This window comes from Zootermopsis nevadensis, unplaced genomic scaffold (assembly GCF_977971745.1).
Source record: "Zootermopsis nevadensis isolate Lab colony 2312 unplaced genomic scaffold, Znev_1.0 Znev_ptg000030l, whole genome shotgun sequence".
NCBI classification, from domain to species: Eukaryota; Metazoa; Arthropoda; class Insecta; order Blattodea; family Termopsidae; genus Zootermopsis; species Zootermopsis nevadensis.
The window spans coordinates 15,154,407-15,161,256 of record NW_028259162.1 but is presented as its reverse complement, the minus strand read 5'-3'; the positions used below and the strand labels follow the sequence as shown (position 1 = coordinate 15,161,256).

At 36.4% G+C, this 6,850-nt stretch overlaps 1 long non-coding RNA gene across 1 annotated transcript; it reads left to right on the top strand.

Annotated features, from left to right (window-relative positions):
* The first annotated feature begins 522 nt into the window (after positions 1 to 522).
* Positions 523 to 6,645, top strand: LOC147872149 (uncharacterized). The gene is made up of 3 exons (XR_015537822.1): positions 523 to 643; positions 4,461 to 4,990; positions 5,212 to 6,645. It is a non-coding gene; the product is annotated as an uncharacterized LOC147872149 (long non-coding RNA).
* The last annotated feature ends 205 nt before the right edge of the window (positions 6,646 to 6,850 follow it).

The window sequence follows — 6,850 nt, the reverse complement described above, 5'->3', positions numbered from 1 at the left end:
TAAATGATGAAATCACATTCTTTATACTACTGTGTGACAAACAAAACAAGACCGAATGAAAATTATCAAGTTTTCTCTAAGAGGAACAAAAACATTTAGTTTATTATTAGGCCAATGCAATGTAATGTTATTTATTTCGAGCAAAAAATGTAATGGTACTTGATGACTTGTAGGCATGAATTATTTGAACTCCTCGTGGCTGTGGTAAAACTGTACTTTCGAATATATATATATATATACACAACAAAAGTTGTTTAAATGTTGATTCTGTGACTTCTGTAGATTATCTGTTTCTAACATCCGCAAAGACGCAAAGTCTGTTATGACAGTAACGAATCTACTGTGTCCATATGGCCCAAGAGGGTATTTCTTGACTAGTTCAACTACTTAAGGAAAGGAATGGTAAAAATATTTACACACAATGAACAGAATTCATTCTGTTGTTTACCTGGCCTTAACAGAGTCACTGAATAAAACTGGTTTTACATGTAACACGCAAAATCATGTCAGGGATATATAAAATTAGACCAATACCAAAGAGCCTTCCATCACACAACTCAATGGACTACGAAGTGGGGAAAACCTTTCGTTGGCAAACCCGAAGAATGGCCTTAAACATCATCCACTGCAACGTCTGTTAAAAGTAAGTAGGAGAGTCACAATATTTTAAAATGATGCTAAGTAACGTCATAATTTTTTCGTTTATTTCAAAGTTATGAACTTCGTTAAACAGACTAAAAATTTAAGAGAAAACATAATGGACGCATGAAAATTCTGTGAGCGTGTAACCAAAATCTTGTCTCATATAGGACTGTCACGAATGTAACCGAATATTTATCTACAGATAATCCACACAAATATGCACTTTAAACGGAAAACGTTCAATATAAAATTAAAAAAAAATTATTTCCATGATAATGTACAATTCTTCTATATCAAATCTAAAAGTTCTTGACGATGGTGGGTTATTTAAATAAAAAATTCTTTGAATATTTTCCGTCGTCTAATAAAATAATAAAATTGAACGACGTTTCGGAGATGGGTTCTATATCCGTCTTCAGGTACCTACTCTGATGGGCCCAATAGATAGAGCTAATCCCTATCACCGGAGATATTTTAGTATTTTATTAGACGATGGAAAATATCCAAAGAACTTTTTATTTTTACATTTTTTCTAGTTAGAACTCGCAGCTTTTCAGAACTTTGCTCTTAAATATGGCAGAAAAACGTTACAGTTCAGTAATATTTCTACACAGGAAACAGTAAAACCAGAAAGAAAATTATGACTTCGTAAAAGCTGTCTCATTTTCAGCCTCCAGAGGTTTTCGCCTTCTAAATTGCAAGTACAGGCAACCAAATTCTTCTCAGCAATTCCTTCATATACATATCACGATTAGAAGGATTCATGGCTCTGAGCAGGCATGCTTCCGTCAGATTCCACGTTGTAGGTTTTCCATCTAGGCAGCCTCAGAGCTTTAGTTAGTGGCTCTCTTTCAATTCAGCTGACAGTCTGAGTATAGGGCCGGGACCTTGTGGGGTCGGCTACTGGTTTTCGGAACCACTAATAAGTTATCCCGTCCGCCGTGTGGTTATACCAAGTTGGGCATGACAGTAGAAGAGAGGGGTTTCACAGACAAAGAAAACACAGCAAGAAATATGTACGATAAAAAAGAGGGAGTAGATGGGGTGAGAGAAAGAAGATTGGTTCACAACGACACGACTTACGGCAGTGCAGTCGAGGTCGGAAAATGAGGCATCCGCTTTTTATTATGGATATTCCTGTCCAAGGACTAAGTAACTCGCTGTAACGACCTTTTTCGAACAGCTGATGGTCACTCAACTGGACAGAAACTCCCCGTTGTCATTAAGAAAGCAATGAGGTGGATCAGTAAAATAACATAAAGCAAACAGTCGCTTCAGAAAATATAATGAAATATAAGAACTGCATATTTCGGTAACGTAAGATTGATTTGAACCAATGGTTCACTTGTGATAAAGTTTCGACTTTACTACAAATAAAGCCACTTGGTCAGTAAATCCGTTGCTCGGCGAAAGGATTATCAAGGTCGATTTTCTGTTTTGAAATCGTTTGCCCACAATATACAAATGTAGGCCGCTTTCCTCTTATACTTGTAGTGCAACGCATTGGATAACTTACGAGTCTTTGGGATATTTTCCGCTATGACCGGTCTAACTTTTTTATCGGATCGTAAACAGACGTAAATGAAACAAAAGTGCACTTCAAACTTCTTCACGTATTTGATTTGTCGTCCTCATTAATATTAACGTCGGGTCTATTTCATTTGCCAGTTCTTACCAATATATACGATACAGACGTCATACATTGATATTATAGTCCATTGATCAATTAATTTGTCAGATGGCAATAAAATATGGATTAAGTCACACTAAGAGTATACATATTATGCAAATATAATTCATGTTCTTATAAAGATTTCATTTATTAGCAGAGGGCTCACAGGCTCACATAATTAGTGATATGTTACAAATACATCCACTCATTACATAGAGTAGGTAAATGATACTGCCCATTTCGATTACATGAAGACAAGAAACTACTGAACATTATGACTTGTTTGTGAATATTAGAAATTCATCAACAGAGTGATTATTTAATGAACCTTTTAATGTTGCTTTAAGTTATGCCTTTCATTCAGAAAATTCGTGACACTTGATGGCAAACATAGAAATGTTGATGTCTCAATAACATGCACTCAGGTTGTCAATTGGTTTGTGAAGTTCATTCTTATTCCTTGTGCTGACACTGTGTACAGCAGAATTAGTTCGAAAATGCTATTGGTTATTTGCAATGAAGTTCAATAAGGAATTTTGTATTTACTGATTCTGATATATACTTTTCATTATAACCAATACATAAAGCAAATTGTCGTGAGAGAGTAGTTATAAATTTTTTTATCTAGATTTAGAACCAACTTGTTAGCAGTAAAACATAAGAGAGAACTATGACTGAAGTAGCACAGAAATCATCAATAAATTTAGTAGAAATCATAACGCTTGTATATTCGGCTTCTGTTGAAGTATTTATTGCTGAAGGAAGATCATAGTAGGAATATTATAAAAATCAAGGGGCCTAGAATATTTGTCGGATGAACGTAATTTTATTAGGAAATTTTTACGTCACAACATTGATCCTTAAACAAGTTACATTTTTTACATTTTTTTACAGATGTATTTCTGTGAACTCGACAATGGATATTTACGTTCCATAAAAGGACGTGAATTATCTGATTATCTTAACGACTATCAGCTTCTCAGAAAGGACTGTGCTCTGTGGAGTCAGTCAATCATAACTTTCTTCTTCTCAGTTGAATTAGTTAGACGATTTATCTATTTGTGCTGTTTATTGATAACGATTCTACCACCCGAAACCACTAATTTGGATATTCTAATTTATACAAAGACAAACCAAACATAACAAAGCTGTCAAGCTAATGTGAGTGTCACTGGGTGGTCCCCTCACACCACCTGTCTTTATCTGGTGCACAACCTTTGCTATTTGATTCTAAAATACAGAATACAGAACGCACAATTAATTGTTTGGAATTCCTACATCCTGAAGTTACTGTAATGCTATTCATTCTACCATGTCATGTTTGCTGAGACCTAGTAATGGAAATTGAAAATCATGATAATAGGATTATATCAGGTGAGGTGGTGATAGGAAATTTATCAGACGACAAACTGAAAATTTGTAAATAAACCTCGTATGAAATATGAGCTGAGAGATTGTTTCCATGTTCTGTCAAATAAATTTGCGATAGTCTAACATCTATAAAACAGATTGTATTAATCCGTTACAATGCACATAGCTTGCCTGTGTCCATATTTCATTGCGAAAAATCCTCTGTATAAAAGTGAGATATGGTTATGATATGCAGTAAGCGCATAATAGTAGGCTCAGATACAGACGTTATTTACGTAGTGAGGAGACGAAAATTTGTGACAAATAGGCGCAACTATATCTACTAAACAAGTCATATGTAACAGAATGAACTTTGCGGTCAAGGGATTATTATAACCCCTGCTTCATTCTGTCACTGCAGAACCAGCGCAAGGGTACAAAATATCGGGCCCCCTTCTTCGCGATTAACTTCCAAAAATTAATTTTTTGTATTAGTGTTGACAAAAATTCTACACCAAATTAAGCTTTAGATTACAGGATAAAAAATAATAACGTGATACTGAATGTACGTTGTCATTGTTGTACGCGTTGAAAAACGTATGTAGTGTAAAGAACACATCAGAAATTATAACCTCTAACGAAAACAAGCACAAAGAACAAACAATCGAAAAAAACGAAACAGAACCTATTAGTACAAGACTATCGTACAGCTGACTATGATGACTAAAGGTGTCTATTCACAAGGTTATCTGTTTGTCAGGAAATGTACCGACTTGTCATTGTTGACTTTACACAGGCCGAGGCTCTCAAGATGGAGACTATATATTTTTCCAAAACGCTGACATCTACCGACCATTCTACATGGCGCTAAAACCCAGAAGAACAGCTTTGTCGATGTTTCTTGAGGTTTGTTAAGCTTATGCCATAAAATGGATAAGAAGGAATGGTTAAAAGGTGTTGTGTAATCGTGAGTGGTAAGTTTTATCCAAAGTGACTACACATTCCGGTATAAATGGGTGGTCCACCGCTAGACAGCACTGGCTGCGCGTGATTGATTGATAGCGACCTCATCCATCTGGGTTGTCACGTGCTGCGAGTTGAGGTTGATTGAAAAGCAAGGCGGTCGGCAGCCTCTTGCAAACATACCTCCCCATCAGATAACATCAACAATCAACATGGCTCAACAAGCCATCCCATGGCAAGGAAATTCGCTGCTGCACTTATATATAGCTCGACATTAACTAGTTGTTTCCCGAGGGATAAATATGACTTTATTGTGATACTGATCAAAACACAGATAATTGTAGTCGGAGATGTGCAGAACATGTATGTACATTATGGAATAATATAAATAACAAAGTATGCAATATAAATAAGTTATTGAAAGATACAAGCTAAACATGTAGCACGTACGATAAATTATAAACTTACAATCACGAATAATTTGTCTGAAAAGGAAAAAGGTTGTTTTGGAAACCGAGACAGATATGGGAGGTCAGTTCTTGATAAATTTTGGGTTTCATAAGAAAACTGCTTCATTTCCACAGGTTATATATAAAACCAAATACGATCATGAACGAAGTTGCAGCAGGAATTTGGAAGGAAATAGCAGAGAACCGTTTCACTACTTATTCGCCTGGAGAGACAGACGAAAGTCGGTAACTTGTCCGAAATTCAAGGTGGGACTATCTCAGATACAAGTATTCAGTATTGCAGAAACATAAATATGTTTGACAGGTATAAAATTAAAACAAGTCTTTGAAAAATAAGAAGAGAAAGTGCTGTCTGAATTCAGTTAGTTCTAGAACACGTTCCAATGGTGGGTTTTGTGACGACGTTAATAAATCTTCACATTCACAACAACTGTCAATTTCTTAACTAGCTTAGCAATTATCAGCTTCTCAAGGAAGTCGTCGTAACATGCAGTTAATTAGTTACTGATACTTGGAAAGCTGAAGACCCAAATTAACTCAAACTTAAAACCTGCAACAGATAACACTTCCAGAAAACGATGCCAAATACCTTGGCATGCTTTTTCTGTCATGTTCATGACTTCATTTAGATTCTAAAAGTGTGCTGCTGTGATATCAGAACTATTTCTCTTTTCCATTACGTCGTTTCACAGAAATGTGATTAATTGCCATTACTTGGAATCCTATGAGAGTTTAGTCAAACTTACTTCTTCTTGTGAGTCAACAAACATGAAGTTAGAAAACAATAAAAACGTGACAAGAGCACGCCGCTTGCATTTATCCAGTCTTCAGTGTCGTTCCGGAGGTTAAATTCAAGACATCGTGCAAAATCGTGCGCATGTGTCCACGCTAGCAATGCTCTGGTGACAGTCTCGACAATGAGAATAAAGGCGATGCCAAGTCGCACCAGGAGTGGGTTCGAGCACGCCGTGTCGACGTTTCTGGCGACTTGTTGTATTTACAGAAATAAACGACAAACAGGATGCGGTTTAGGCCTGCTACTGTGTATAAGCATTACTTCTGGCGTCTTGTAGTTAATTACAGAAAGAAACGACAGCTAAGAGGTGGTGAGTTAATCTTGCGTCAGTGAGAACAAATAGGAACAGTGCGGGCAAATTTCAAAGAATTCTCCACCTCAGCATTTAAATTGTGGTTACTAGCCTGTTTCATGTTTTATCTACTACGCTGTGTCATGTGGAAAGAGTTTCCTGTATGTACTAAAGACGAAAATGAAAATAAAATCTGCCTATTGGTTGCCAAACCATGAACAAGAATTCTGCAAAAACGATTTTGAAACGAGTGGAATTCGGTTTAAAATCTAGTATCATATCATATCTTATAATGGAGGCAGCAAACATCCCTGAAACGTTAGTGAACTTCTACAAGACTCATGGGGCAAGACAAAAGACAGTTGTCTTTATAAAGTTATAATGTTTACTTCTGTATTATGTTCTGGCAGCCATTTCCCCATGAGATGATTCATTTAAGAAATAAAATAAAAAACGTCCACTTTATGAATTTATAAATTATCGTGTAAGACTTGAGGTTCTCACAGCGGTGAGTATGAAGATTTCTGTCTTCTGGGTTATTGCGCTGTGTAGTCTGGTCGATGTTAACCAACGTTTCAGAGGTCATACTGCCTCCGTCATCAGGGCCCTGATGACGGAGGCAGTATGACCTCTGAAACGTTGGTTAACATCGACCAGACTACACA